The sequence below is a fragment of the Phascolarctos cinereus genome, unplaced genomic scaffold (assembly GCF_003287225.1).
Source record: "Phascolarctos cinereus isolate Bilbo 61053 unplaced genomic scaffold, phaCin_HiC Scaffold_726;HRSCAF=1367, whole genome shotgun sequence".
NCBI lineage: Eukaryota > Metazoa > Chordata > Mammalia > Diprotodontia > Phascolarctidae > Phascolarctos > Phascolarctos cinereus.
In genome coordinates, this window is record NW_027556098.1 from 326719036 (window position 1) to 326733749 (window position 14714).

General features: G+C 39.8%; 1 protein-coding gene across 3 annotated transcripts in view; it reads right to left on the minus strand.

The window, feature by feature from the left end:
- Nucleotides 1-14714, minus strand: part of RAB30 (RAB30, member RAS oncogene family) — a 122196-nt gene that overhangs the window by 84018 nt on the left and 23464 nt on the right. The window contains exon 2 of one of the 3 annotated variants that reach the window (XM_078156952.1): nt 3853-3943. The exons of 1 other annotated variant lie outside the window; for it this stretch is intronic. The gene's annotated coding sequence lies outside the window, so the exon portion shown is untranslated. Of the gene's footprint in view, nt 1-3852; nt 3947-14714 lie in introns of all 3 variants that reach the window. One more of the 3 variants, XM_078156951.1, reaches the window with a different exon arrangement.

A 14714-nucleotide genomic window follows, 5' to 3' on the forward strand; every position in this document is an offset into this window, starting at 1 on the left:
CAGACACGAGGTGATCTTCTGTGATCTTTCAAAGAGGATGCTGTGCTAATTTGCCATTTGTCTCGATGTGTCATTTGGTCATACACTAGTGTTCTTATTCAACTTGGGTGTCCTGTGGTGAGTAATTGGCAAATGGCACAATTTTACCAATTGACTCAAAAAGTGGACACAAAACAAGCATGCAACAATTCTGGAAAGGGAGCTCCTTATTTTATGTTTATAATTACTACAGCAAGTCATTAAAACAAATTGTCATTTCTCTTTCAATTTATTTTGATTTTTGTTTAGTGGCATACAGAAAAGTAGGTGACAGACGAAGGTTTTTTTCCCTTGTTTTTTTTTTCTCTTCTTGTATTCCCCTTACTTGGTTAAAGTCATTAATGGTTCAAATTTTTTTATTGTTGAGTGTCTTAGATTGTCTCAATATATAACCCTGTCACTTGTAAGTAGAAGTATGCTATTGTCTTTACCGCCTACGCTTATTCTTTAATTTCTCTTTCATGCCTAATTGTTACTGATAACATTTCTAAGACAATGTTAAACGAGAGTGGCAAGAGTAGACAGACGGTGCATTTGCCCTAATTTTAGTGAAAATGCTTCCTAATGGTTCTCTACTGCCTGGACTGATTCGAGCCTGTGGTTTCAATATTTCATATTGATTTTGTCAACATTAAAGGAAGATCCTTCAATGCCTATATTTTGTAATTTTTAAAAACATAAATGGATTTTGTACTTTGTCGAAAGCTTCTCCCCCACATCTAGTTACATAATCATGTCATCCATTTTTCTCCTCTTCTTGAGATAATTATTATGTTGGTATTAAACCATTCTTGTATTCCAGTTCATAAAAGCTACTCAATTGCAATGGATAACAATGCAATAAAATGAGCCTTCCTCATTTTATGGAAAGGGGAAATGATGGATTTGTGATGCAGTGGGAAAAGCTTAGGACTTCAAGCCCATTTCAAAACCTTAGGGGTTTTTGGTGACTCCTCCTTCTCCCTTAATGCTCATATTTGATTAGTTACCAAATTCCGTTGACTTCAGCTCCCCAACATCTCTTAAATCTGTCTCTCCTCCTCTCTATTCCCATTGTCACCATCCTAGTAAAGATTATTAGAGTTGTAACTAAGACAGAGCAAACAGGGTTTTGCCTCAGGGTACCAATATGTAGGTGCATTCATTTCTCATAGCAATCCAAAGGCTACTATCCCTATGCCTTGTGCCTTAGTCTTTCACAAGTCTGTGCCACATAGTACAATCATGCTCCCTTCCTTTCCACCTCCAGGGTCCCATCACTCTAGAGCCCTTGGCCAAGGTCTGCCTTCCCTTCCAAACTCTTCAGGGACATAAGCCAGACTCTTTGTCAGATAAGTCACCATCTGTCCCGTGGTAATACTGTTCCTCCTTCATTTTTGAAGAGCAGCAATGACATCACTGGTGATGTCTTAACTTGCATGTGAATTGGCTTTAAGTGAGATGATTTTGCAACTCCCGTGGTGACTACACACATGATTGAAGTGTCTTTTGTGCAAGTAATGCCCCAAGTGAAAGAATTACTAGTTATGACTCTGCAGGCCCTCATTCCCACTCACCTAGACTGCTGCAATAGCCTTTGAACAAGTCTTGACACCTCCAGTCTCCCCGCACTCCCACCCAATCCATCCTTCATAATCAGTATACCTTTACACTGGCTGTCTCCTATGCCTGGAATGTATTACTTCCCTATCTTTGCCTCTTAGGATCCCTTGTTTCCTTCAAAACTCCAGTGAAACCCTCTACCAAAACCCTTTCCTGGCAGCTAGTGCCCCCCATGTTATCATGTATTTTTACATATATTTTGTGTATGCTTATATAGGTGCATGTTGTCTCCCTTGATAGAATGTAATTGGGGAGTGTTTCATTTTTATCTTTGCAGCCACAGCACCAAGGACAGTGCCTAGCACAGAGTAGGAACTTAATAAATGCCTGTTGATAAATAGATGGTAAAATAAATGGAAGGATGGGTGGGTGGGTAGATAGATGGATGGAAGGATGGATGGAAGGGTGGAGGGATGGATGGGTGGATGGATGAATCTGGTCAAGTCATTCCTCTGTTTAAAAATCTTCAATGGCTACCTATTCTCTTTTGAATAAAATAAAATCTCCTCTCCCTGGCATTCAAAATCTTCTACAACCCACTGCCATTCCACCTTTCCAGCTTTATCTTTTATGACTTACTGTTCCAGTACACATGCTGTGAACAAAATGAATTCCTCTCTGTCCTCTGAACAAATCCTGTACTTTCTCACCTCCATGGCCCTAGGATCAGAATGTTTTCCCTCTCCTGCTTTGTTTATTGAATTCTCACCTATCCTTTGAAGGACAAATCAAATGCCACTGCATTCATAAGCCTTACAGATCCTCACAGTGATAAGCACTTTTCCTTTAAATCATCCATATAACTTTGTTTTACACACCTCTACTACCCTGGACATAATATTGTATATTACAGTTATCTGTGTTTGGTCTTACACCCTTACCAGGATGTAAAGTCCTTGATGGCAGAAATTCTATTTCATTCAAGCTTTATGTCTCTCCCAGCACCTATCACAGGTCTCTCTATAGAGGAAGTATTTAATAAATGTTTGTGTTTTTTAAAAGACCTAGGTTCACTGGAAAGACTTATACAAACTGATGCAAAGTAAAGTGAGCAGAACCAGGAGAACATTGTACACAGTACCAGTAATACTGTAAAATGATTAGTGGTGAATGACTTAGCCATTCTCAACAACACAATGATCCAAGACAATTCCAAAGGACTCATGATGAAAAATGTTATTAATCTCCAGAGGAAGAACTGATAGAGTCTGAATACAGATTGAAGCATGCTATTTTTCACCTTCTTTATTTTTTTGTCACGGGTTGGCTTGTGGGTTTTTTTATGGGGAGTGGGGTTGGTTTGTATCTTCTTTCACAACATGACTAATATGGAAATGTGATTTGCATGATTACACATGTACAACATATTAAATTGCTTACTGTCTCAAGGGGGGGGAAGGGAGAGAGGGAGAAAATTTGGAACAAATTTTTTTTAAAAAATGTTAAAAATGGTCTTTACATGTAACTGGGAAAAACAAAATATTATTTTAATAAAATAAAATAAAAGACCTAGGTTCAAATCCCAGCTGGCACTATTTACCAGCTTTAGGATCTTGGTAAGAAATCATTCAACCACTCCTTGACTCAGTTTCCTCCTCTGTCAAATGAAGATTATAATGCTTTCATTGCTTATTTCACAGGTCTGATGTAAAGGTCACAAGAAATTATGTACATAATAGCACTTTGAAAATTGTAAGGTAAAGTATCATTATTCTCATTAGAAGCTTCACCAAGCCAGTCAATATCATCGGAGAAGAAACAGGGAATCCTATGGTGTAGATGCCAAACTAAATTAAATTAAAAACTCCCCAATCCATTAACATTGAGAATTCCCTGAAATCAATATTCAATTTGGCAGGATCTTCAGTTCACATACCAGCCCCCCCCATACACACACACACACACACACACACACACACACACACACACACACACACATACACGTCCTTGTGCTATCACAAAGAAAAATTAAAACATCCACATTAGCACCAAAGGCTAGGCAAAACATAAGAATGACTGGCAGTGAGATTTCAAAAAACAAAACAAAAACAAAAACAAAAACAAAAGATACAGGCAAATGGAGCCTAGTAGGAAGGACGACACCTGGTTCTGAGTCCCATTTTACTTTTTCTGTGACTTCTGGTAACTCATTCCACCTTTCTCAGCCCAAGCTTCCTCATCTGTAAAATGGAAATGATAATTCTCACTTACCTTACCGAATTCACCGGGATTTTGTGGAGAGCAATCCAATGGCATAAACATTTATCATGTACCTGCTATGTGTCAAGCATGGGACCAGACACTACTAGGAATACAAAGAAAAAACAACAAAAAAAATGATCTCTGCACTCACACAGCTTAGATTCTATTGGATCAAATAAGATAATACAGATAAAGTATTGTATAAACCTTAAAGCTCTATATAAATGCCAGGTATTATTATAGAAGCTAAACCTAGATTAAGGTTTTTGTTTTTATTTAAATACTCTGTCTCCTGAAGAGACAGGGTAAAGTACACTTGTTAATTTTTGGAAAAGAAATAATATACTGCTCTTCATATTTGATGAATAGATTTCTCCCCATCCTAGACATGCTAAGAAACCCCACTTTGGGGACAGGTGACCAAGATCTTTGCTCTCGTTCTACAGTTAGGGGAGGGAGTCTACCACACTGTAAGAACCAGAAATCTGGCATCTGAGCAGTGTTTCTTGGAGGCAAGTGACACCCTCCCCTCCCCCAAAAATGAGGCCTATGAGGTCCCTTCTGGTTCTAATAATCCAGTGAATTATGGGTTAAAACCATTATCACCACTCACCCAGTCAAAGGCTGCTTCTCCCCGGTTTCCACGCAGCTCTGTACCCTTCCTTAAGTTTCCCTTACACCTTTGTATATACTTATATTCAAACTTAAAATGCACACACAGGGCCAGTCATACTTGGAGGCAGTTGCCTACAGTGCATTTTGAGAGGCATATGCGAAAAGACAGTAGAAGATGTTGGAAAGAGTAGTGTATTTATTTGGATCCATAGTCTGGGTGAGTTTTGGTTCTGCTACTTGCCACCTGGGCAGCTAGGTGGCGCAGTGAATAGAATGGCAGGCCTACAGTCAAGAAAACTCATCTTCATGAGTTCAAATCTGACCTCAGACACTTACTAGCTGTGTGACTCTGGGCAAGTCACTTAACCCAGTTTGCTCAGTTTTCTCATCTGTGAAATGAGCTGGAGAAGGAAATGGCAAAGCGCCCCAGTATCTTTGCCAAGAAAACCCTAAATGAGGTTGAACATGACTGAAACAAGTGAACAACAACAATTTGCTACCTGGTATGACCCTGGGTAAGTCATTTAACTCTGGATATCAGCTAACTCATTTGAAAGACGGAGAAAGTTAGGCTGGATCAGTGGCATAAACTCAAATAGAAACGGGCCACTAGACCATACATAAGCATCCCTGTGGGCGTATACTGACTTAGAAAACCACATAATTTATATTTTATTTACTTTTGTTTATTTTGTTAAATATTTCCCAACTGCATTTTAATCTGGTTTGGGCCACAAACAGGAGTGTTGAATGTGTGACACCTCTGAACCAGATGGCCTGTACGGTCCTTCTCCACTTGAAATTGACATCTGTGCTAATAGAATTCTACACCATCCACTTCATAGATAGTCACAAGACTTTGGACAAGTCCCTTAATTGCTCATCCATAAATTAAAGATAATAGTCAGAGCCCTGCCTGGTCTTCCTCACTAGGCTCTGGTGAGGATCAAAAGAAATAACAAGGATGGAAGTATTTTAAAAATTGCAAAAAGTGAGATGCAAATGTAAATCATTGTTATTGTCACTGAATCATGGGGGTAGATGTGCCCCTCTCCTTCCTCTTCCAGGCTTCAAGGTTTATTTTAACCCCTTTATGACGTTTTCCTTACTTTGCCTCAGGGCTACCCATGAAGTGTTCTTGAACATGATGGCTGGAGGAGACACAATGTAATTTGCCCCACAGCCATCTAGGATAGACTCTGTGTTACAAACCCCCACTGGGATAAATCTGGGACACCTTCTATCAGCTGTTCATCCAAAGCCCCCAAGTATTTCTCCATGGGGGTAAAAAGAGTGGGGCGGAGAAGGGGGATAGATTCTTTTTCAACTATACTTCTTAGCATTCTATCTACCTCATGACTCAAATTCCACTCTAGTCACAAGACACAAGGACATAATTAAGAGTGTGCCTCTGTGACCAAGGAACAAGAGAACAAAGAAAAGGGTTTGCCTTGGACTCCCTTTGCATAAAGATCTCATCCAGGAATGAGAATAGAGAGCCGTATAAAAGAGAAAAATCAACTTAATTTATGGGCTCTACCCAGGGAGGGAGGGGAATGGGAGGAAAACAGAACTTAATTCTTAAATGAAAGAGAGGAATCCACAAGATGTTCAAATGTTCTCCAAAAGATACAACCAATGGAGAGGAAAAAGAGAATGTCAAGAGGAAAAGAAAGAAAAAAGGGAACAAGGGGGAGAGATATAGGAAGGGGAAGGAGCAAGAACTAGATGAGAAGTTCAGTTCAACAAATATTAGGTGCCTACTGTGTGCAAAAGATTGTTCTGGGCATGTGTCTGTTTTTCAAGCAACTTAGAATAAAATAACAGGAGAGGAAATGGTAAAACTCACAGCCAAAGAGAGGGACAGAGACACACTGAAGTTGAGATGGAGGGAGAAAACAGGATGGGGGGCAGGAGGGGCAGGAACTGAGGAAAAAAAGTGAAGATGTAATCGATCTTGAAGTGTTAATAAACTTCTCCTCACATTCTACTATTCATTTGGGCAGTAGGCTCCAGAGTGTTATCATCCCTCAGCACCAGGGTATTACTGCCCTTTGAAAAGCTCATTAGCTGACTAAAGAAAGTTCACACTGTCAACTTCTCTTTACCCCCCAGTGGCAGGAGAGCAGGACTAGGGAGAGAGAAAGAGATGAAAGGTTGCCACATGGGTATGAAGATTACCACCTCCCCCGCTATCACCGTGGTGGGGATTAAATGTGCCCCACCCCCAAAAGGGAAGTGATTGTCAGATCTAAACGATGTCAGAAAAACTTCTCAACATTTGAAACAACGATCCAAGAGTGGAATAAGCTGCCTTAGGAAGTAGTGGGTTCCCCTTTGCTAGTGAGGTATTAAGAGAGGATTCTCTATGGGTTGGATGAAATAAGCTCAGATCCCTTCTGACTCAGCAGCTGTGACTGCAATTTCACTGGAGATATTTCGGAGTATCAAGAGAGTGCTGGTATAGCAGCAAGAGGAGGTTGGAAGCTGGCCTGGATGGATTAAGTACCAGAGCACAGAAGGAGAAATAATAGTTATGTTGAGCATGTTTCACACGTTCTTACCCTGTATCTCCTTACCCAATATAGTCATCATGGTGTATACTGATGTCTGCCTGGGCACAGAGCTTGTGGCTCGGTTGCTAAAACTAATCCTCCTCTCAACTTCTACCCCCACACTTGCCTATCATGTACCAATAGGAAGTAAGCAATAATAACATTTAGCACAGTGCCTGGCACACAGTAGGTGCTTAATAAATATTGATTGATAAGATTGATTGAGAGCTATAGGATCAGATTCTGTCTGATCTAGTTTATCTGAATATTGGACATAGCTAATTTAAATTCCCAATTTCTATTCCCAAATAAGAGTTCTTTGAAGCTCCATCAGTGACCTAACACCTAAACCTTTCGCAGCTCACTTATGGTTGGGTGGTCACAGAAGTCCACCATTGGAGAAATGATTCCCTTGGTTACAGCAGTGGGGCTTCTGAAGCAATATTATTCCAGTGCACAGTGAAAAAAAGACTGGAGGCCCAATGCTACCTGAAGGTCTCTCAACCCTGCTAAAGGCAATGAAGCTAGCTAGGCAATGCTAGGCTACGAGTCCTGAAACCTAGGGAAAAGCAGACCATGGAATTCTCAGACAACCAAGCAGATAAGGAAATCAGAAGTTCAGAAGTCCTGAAGGCTGCACCTGAAACTTCCTTTGTGGACTTGCTCATAGAAGTGGATTTCAGGAGGGGCACTTGCTGAGCTCCACTATCAGAAAGCAAAGTATGGTGGGAAGAACCCTAGAACAGCACTCTTAGGATCTAGGTTCTAGTCCTGGCCCTGTTACTCACAGGCCACATGACCTTGGACAGCAGAATATAATAGAAAGAACACTGGACTGAGATTAAGTCAGTGGGTCTGGCTCTAAAGATAAGCTTTGCCACTAAATCTCTGTATGTCCTTGGGCAAGCCACTTCGGTACTCTTGGCCTCAGTTTCCCCCTGTAAACTTAAGAGGAATCAGACTGGATGATGTAAGGTAACTTCAAATTCTAACTTTCGCCATAACAGGATGATAGATTTAGGGCTGGAAGGGACTTCAGGGGTCACTTAGTCTAACCTCTTCATTTGACAGATGAAAAAACAAGCCCAGAGAGGTAAATAGCTTAACCTCTATCTGCTTCAGTTTCCCTGGCTGTAAAATGGGTATAACAATAGCACCTACATCCTAGTAAAGTAGTATTTGTAAAGCTCTCTGCAAACCTTAAAGAATTATGTAAATGCTAAGCAATGAACAGGATGATGATGATGGTGATGATGATGATGATGATGCTGATGTGATTTTGCCTAAGGTCATACAAGTAGCTAATAAGTAGAGCTAGTATTTGAATCTAGGTGCCTTGAATCCAAACTGAACATTCTTTCCACTACACCATGATCCTATGCTCTCTTAAGCATTGAGTACTTTCTATGTATTAGGCAATTGTCAGAGATAAAAAGTAGCCCTCAAGGGCCGTCGTTGTTGAGTCATTTCAGTCGTGTTTGACTCTTTGTGCCCCCATGTGGGGTTTCCTTGGCGGAGATACTGGAGTGCTTTGCCATTCCCTTCTCCAGCTCATTTTACAGGTGAGGAAACTGAGGTAAACAAGGTCAAGTGACTCGCCCAAGGTCAAACAACTAATAAGTGCCTGAGGCCAGATTTGAACTCAGGAAGATGAGTCCTCCTGCCTCCAGACCCAGGACATTATCCATTGTGCCACCTAGCTGCCCTCAAGGGCTACTTGCCCACGAGAAAAGACAGCTAAACAAAACCAAGTGAAAAAGGGGACAGAGGAAGGGAGAGGGGAGGAGAGGAGAGAATGTTTTTTAAGCCTCTATTTTTGGAATGCTAAGTGTCCAAATCTGGATTGCGATTGGATCTGGACTTTCGGAATACGTTATCTCACCTAATGCCTCTTTGAGGTGCATTTGTAGGTGGGAAAACAGAGGCCCCAAAGGGAAGTAACTTGCTCAAAGTCACACAGGTGCTTATTTTTGGAGCCAGGATTCGAATTCAATTCTCTCCTAACTCTAAGTCCAGTACTGTTTTTACTATGCCATACTTCCTGTTATCATTTATCCTTTCAAACCATGATATCTATGCTTTCATAGGCAATGAAATATGCATCGAAGATCCACTACTGTCTCCTGAACCCAAAATTAATTTAACAAACATTTATTAACTATTTATTATGCACAGAATACTTGCTAAGCATGGAGGAAAGGACAATGATAAATAACTTACAGTTCCTCCCTCCAAAAAACTAACAAATTAGTGGGGATGATGAGATATGTACACAGATAAACAGAATACTAATTAGAATAAGCAGAGCACAAAAGGCATACAAATGTTCTGACTTCAGATAACGGAAGGACGTTGTAGAAGGAACTTCTACTCAGGTCAGTTTAGACCAGATGGCTCCGACATTCTGTGAAAGTACTTCCAGCAGGGGAAAGGGGAAAGAGGAAAGCTTCCTGGGGAAGGTGATACATAAATTTAGTAATTCTACTGCCATTGCATGTGATCAATTAATCTCCCGGGTAAATTGTATAACTGAGTCACAGAATGTAAGAGTTGGAAGGGCACCCATCTAATCCAGCCCATCCAACAAAGGAATCCTCATTGCAGAATACCTGACAAGTGGTTGTCCTACCTCCAAAGAGGCTAAGCCAATGACCTTCGCAGGAAGCCTATTTCCCTTTCAGACAGCTCTAATAGTTAAGTTTTTCCTGACCTAATGTCTAAATGTTCTTCTTGGCAACTTGTATCTATTGTTTCTGGGTTCAAATAGAATAAGTCTGATCTTCAAATATTTAACCAGACCAACATGTTTCCCCTCCCCCCACCCTGAGTCTTATCATGTCTGGATTAAACAGACAATTAGAATAAATCCTTTTAACTCATTCCAATATGACATGGGCTCAAGACCCTTTGTCCACTTCATTGCCCTCCTCTGGATACCCTCTAGCTTATCAATGCCCTCCTTAAACTGTGGTGCCCAGAACTGAATATATCATATATAATATAAAAATATGACATGTAATATAGAACACAAGTACATATAAAAATTGTAGCACAAAGCACTGAATGACAGAGCCAGAAAGTCTCTTAGAGAGCTTCTATTTTTTAGATGAGGAAAGTGAGATCCTGAGAAGGAAAGTGACTTGTCCAAGGTAAAATATCTATAGCAATCTAAAAGTAGCAGTTAAGGCAGCTGGGTGTCAATTTATTATTTAAATTTATTTTAACAACTTTATTTCTACATTTATTTTAATCCTATGTATCCTACTTTGTGCATTTAAAAATGTTCTGAGCACTAAATGAACTTGTTTCCATCTGTATAAAAATGTAAATTTGTTTTTGACCCACTGCCTTTTAGAATAGGTAACTTCTTTTGCTCAGGCAGGTCACATGTTAGAGATGGGATGATCCCTAGTTTCGAGGCTTGCTTCACTGTTCTCTTTATTTTTTCATTGTGAATTGTTTAGTAACATTAAACTTAAAATGTAGTTTTAAATGAAGTTTCGATTTGTCTGTAAAAAAAATGTTCTGAGAAAGAATCGTAGGTTTCACAAGATTGCCAAAGGGGTCCATGACAAAGAAAATGTTAAGAACCCCTGTATTACACTAAACTGTTTCTCTGTAAAAATGTTTAAAAATGTGTGCTCTCATCAGCATCATTATTATTGCTATTATTATTATAGCCATTCAGGCAAACTGATGACTTAATTCAAAGGTCCCTAAGTCAACTACCAAGCTCTTTTGAGTGATTTTCATAAACCATTTTGTTGTCCAAAGTTGTCATCAATATTCTTTCCTTCCTAGAATTATTTCCTAAGCAGTGATAATCCAGCCTTAGGGGTTGATAATGTACGATCATCATCTTTAAGAGCTGGAACTCTCCAGTACAAAACCCAAGTAAGTGATGGTACAATTTACAATAAAAAGCAAACAAGATTTATTGGAGAATTTATCCTAGTGTAGTTCAAAGTACTGAGGTAATTACTCAGGGATAAATGGTTTCTAGCATGAGCACAGAGCCTTGATCAGAGGATATGTTAATAGATCAAGGGGCAAAATATCCATCAATCAAGGAGGCTTCTGGGAGAATTTACAAGATTCTAAACCCTGAGATAAAAGAAATAAACAGGGAAATAGCACAGGAACTACCTACCACCTTCAGCAATGCAAATGTTTCCCCAGGAGCACATTCCCTGTAATGTGTGTGTGTTCTATTCAGTGTCCTTATGCATACCTATTACAAAGCCTAACCAGGCAGCTACTGTGGCTCACAGACTACAGTGATAGAGAAACCAGCCCCGGTAAAATGGATCATTCTACTCAAGGCCCCTCATCGATAACATTAAGCAACAGGTCTCTAGGGGACCTGAGAAGTAAAAGGAAATGAAAACAGTTAGACATTTCATTGCTTAGGTATGTATAATATCTCACTTTGTTCTTCCAACAAATCTATGAAGGCAAGCAAATCATAGCTGAGAGAAAGGAAGTGACTTAACCAGAGGCACGCAGCTAAGAGATAACAAGGACTTGTACCCAGGTTCACAGAATCTCAGACTGGTAAAACTGTAAGAGACCTTAGAGATTGTCTAATTCAATCCCTTTAGTGTGACTGAGGAAACTGAGGCCCATTTTCAATTATGTTTGATTGATGTATCGGTCGGTTGGTTTTCCTGAATTTTTTACCCTTCGCCTCCTCTTAATGTTCTTTGTTACAGAGGATGGTTCTCTAGGTAGGGTAAGAAATGATGGTGACATAAAAACAAACAATACCAGTCTTTTTTTTTCTTAATATAACAAATCTGAAATGATAATCACTTCTGACAACTAGGTTACCTAAGGAATCTTTGCAGAGGGTGGAGAATAGCATGGATGAGTTCAGAGTTAAATCAGAAATTCAGGCCATGGACAAGCTTTGGTATCTTTATTCTTTGAATGTGCTCAAGACCACCTGTGCAGGGGAGAGTATCTCACAAGCCTAGCCAAAGAAGAACAGGTTCCTATAACTAACTATAAGAACAAGCCCAAGTCAGCCATGAGATGAGTTAGATTCTCTCTGTCTCTCCTTTGTCCCTATCGACCAATTATGATGCTCAGAAATCCCAAAGCATAGATCTGGGGAAGGAGGGTAAAAGAAGATAACACCTTGCTTCCCTACCAGTCATTACCCAGACACCCCCCAAAAGCAAGGACACAACTCACCTCAAAGAGACTTTCCTTGTAAGAAGGGGAAAGTTAGGGAGCTATCTTTGGAACTGTTCCATCAACAGCTTGCTCTCTGAAGCTACCCATCTCTCATCCTCCTAAGTAGTCAGCTCTACAAGCAATTATTTGCAAACTTTTTTGGTCTCAGGACTATATAACTTTCTTAAAAATTATTAAGGAACACTTACTAGCTATGTGACCTTGGGCAAGTCACTTAACCCCAATTGCCTTAAAAAAAATTATTAAGGACCTTACGGGCAGCTAGGTGGTGAAGTGGATAGGGCACCGGCCCTGGATTCAGGAGGACCTGAGTTCAAATCTGGCCTCAGACATATAACACTTACTAGATGTGTGACCCTGCGAAAGTCACTTCAACCCACTGCCCAACAAAAAAAAAATTATTAAGGATCTCAAAGAGCTTTTGTTTATGCATGTTATATCTGTCATATGAATATTTGACATACTAGAAATGAAAATTGATACATTTTAAAAACATTTATTTTAAAATAACAATTATAAACCCATTTACATATCAACATAACTTATTTTTAGGAACAATGACTACATTTTCTAAAACAAACAAATTTAGTGAGAAGAGTGGCATTATTTTTATATATTTTTACAAATCTATCTTAATAGAAGGCAGCTGGATTCTCATATCTGCATCTACATTCTATCTCTTGAAATACGTTGTTTTGGTTGAAGTATACGAAGAAAATCTGGCCTCACACAGATATGCATTTGGAAAAGGGAAGAGTATTTTAACAGCCAAACAGTGTTTCAGTATTTTCATGACAATAGTTTTGACCCTGAAACAATCTTGGGAGCCTGCAGAGGATCTTGGACCATAAGTTGAGAACTGGTGCTCTACAGGATAATATTTAATAAATTTAATTTGGAAACTTAAGTCTTGTGTGTGGGTTTTTTTTCTTTTTCCCTTCCCTAGAACAGATGCTGAATTACCACATAATCAGTCATTTGGAGTGAGAATATATCCAAATGTAGGAACTGAGGAAGGAAAAATTGATCAAGTCATCTCGTTTTAAAACTCCTACAACTCACACAGAGAGCCTTCATTCAAATTCCTGTAGTGAATGGGCCCAATTCACTACCTCATGAGGTGGCACAGTCCATTCAGCAAGCTCAGATCATCTGCAGATCATCCATTCCATTTGTTCATCTTCAAAATCAAATTTGGACAGTTTACCCTAGACCTCCAGACCACGGGCCTTATATTATCTTACCTCTTACCCAATACTACTTCATATCTATTAAGACTTTCTCAGACATCTGAAAGAGGATCCAAACCTTTTAAATGGTTTGCCATTTCCTTCTCCAGCTTTTTTTTACAGATGAGGAAACTGAGGCAAATAGGGTTGAGTGACTTGCCCAGGGTCACACAACTAGTAAGTGTCTGAGGCCAGATTTGAACTCAGGAAGATGAGCCTTCCTGACTCCAGGCCAACACTCTATCCACTGTGCCACTGGTCCACAAAACAACCTAGTATCAGTCCATCAATTCTTTTTTTGGTTCCAATAAGACCTTATTGAACCAAAACCTAACTCACAAAACCCCTCATTTAATCAAAAATTTTAAAAATTTACTTTATTTTAAGGAGAAAGAGTCAAGGCAGCTAGGTGGTACAGTGGACAGAGCCCTGGACCTGGAGTGAGGAAGACCTGAATCCAAATCCAGCTTCTTACTAGCCGATGCCACTCAGCTTTCTGCCACTCCTAGCTTACTAGGGGTGCTCTTACTGCCTGTGTGATCTGGGGCAAGTCACTTAACCTCTGCCACTTGCCTCAGTTTCCTCATCTATAAAATGAGGCTAGTAATAGCACCTACTTCCCAAAGTTCTTGTGAGGATCAAATGAGTTAAGAACTGTCAAAGCACTTAGCACAGTGCCCAGCACATAGTAAGTACTACAGAAGTGTTAGCTGTTATTAAATGACCAAAAAAATTATATTCAAAATAACAGCAGCTGTAGGGTCAGTTTCTAATTTTCTATGAGGGCAGTATTTAATTAGCATTAACCTCAACTGACAACTTGGAACTAGCCCAGCTACTGGGCAGTATAAGGGAAGAGTAAGTTACCTTCCTATCCTGGGGCTTATGAATTACTGCCCATATTTATGGGAACACAGTCCCACCCATCTGGAGGTAACATTAGATAACAAAATGAATGCTGGACTGGGAGATAAAGGCCTTCTGTTTGAATCCTGGCTCTGTTACTAGCAATTAGACCTTGAATAGATGGACCATTCTAAGACTCAGTTTCCATAACTATAAAATGGACATAATAACATTTACATTATTCATCTCACAGGGCTATCACGAGGCACAGTGGAGAAAGTGCTAAGCCTAGAGTCAGGAAGACCTGAGTTCAAATCCAGCTGCAGACACTTTCTAGCTATGTGACCCTGGGCCACCTAGGTAACCTCTGTTTTCCTTGGTTTCTTCAGCTGTAAAAAGGGAATAATAATAATAGCACCTAGCTCCC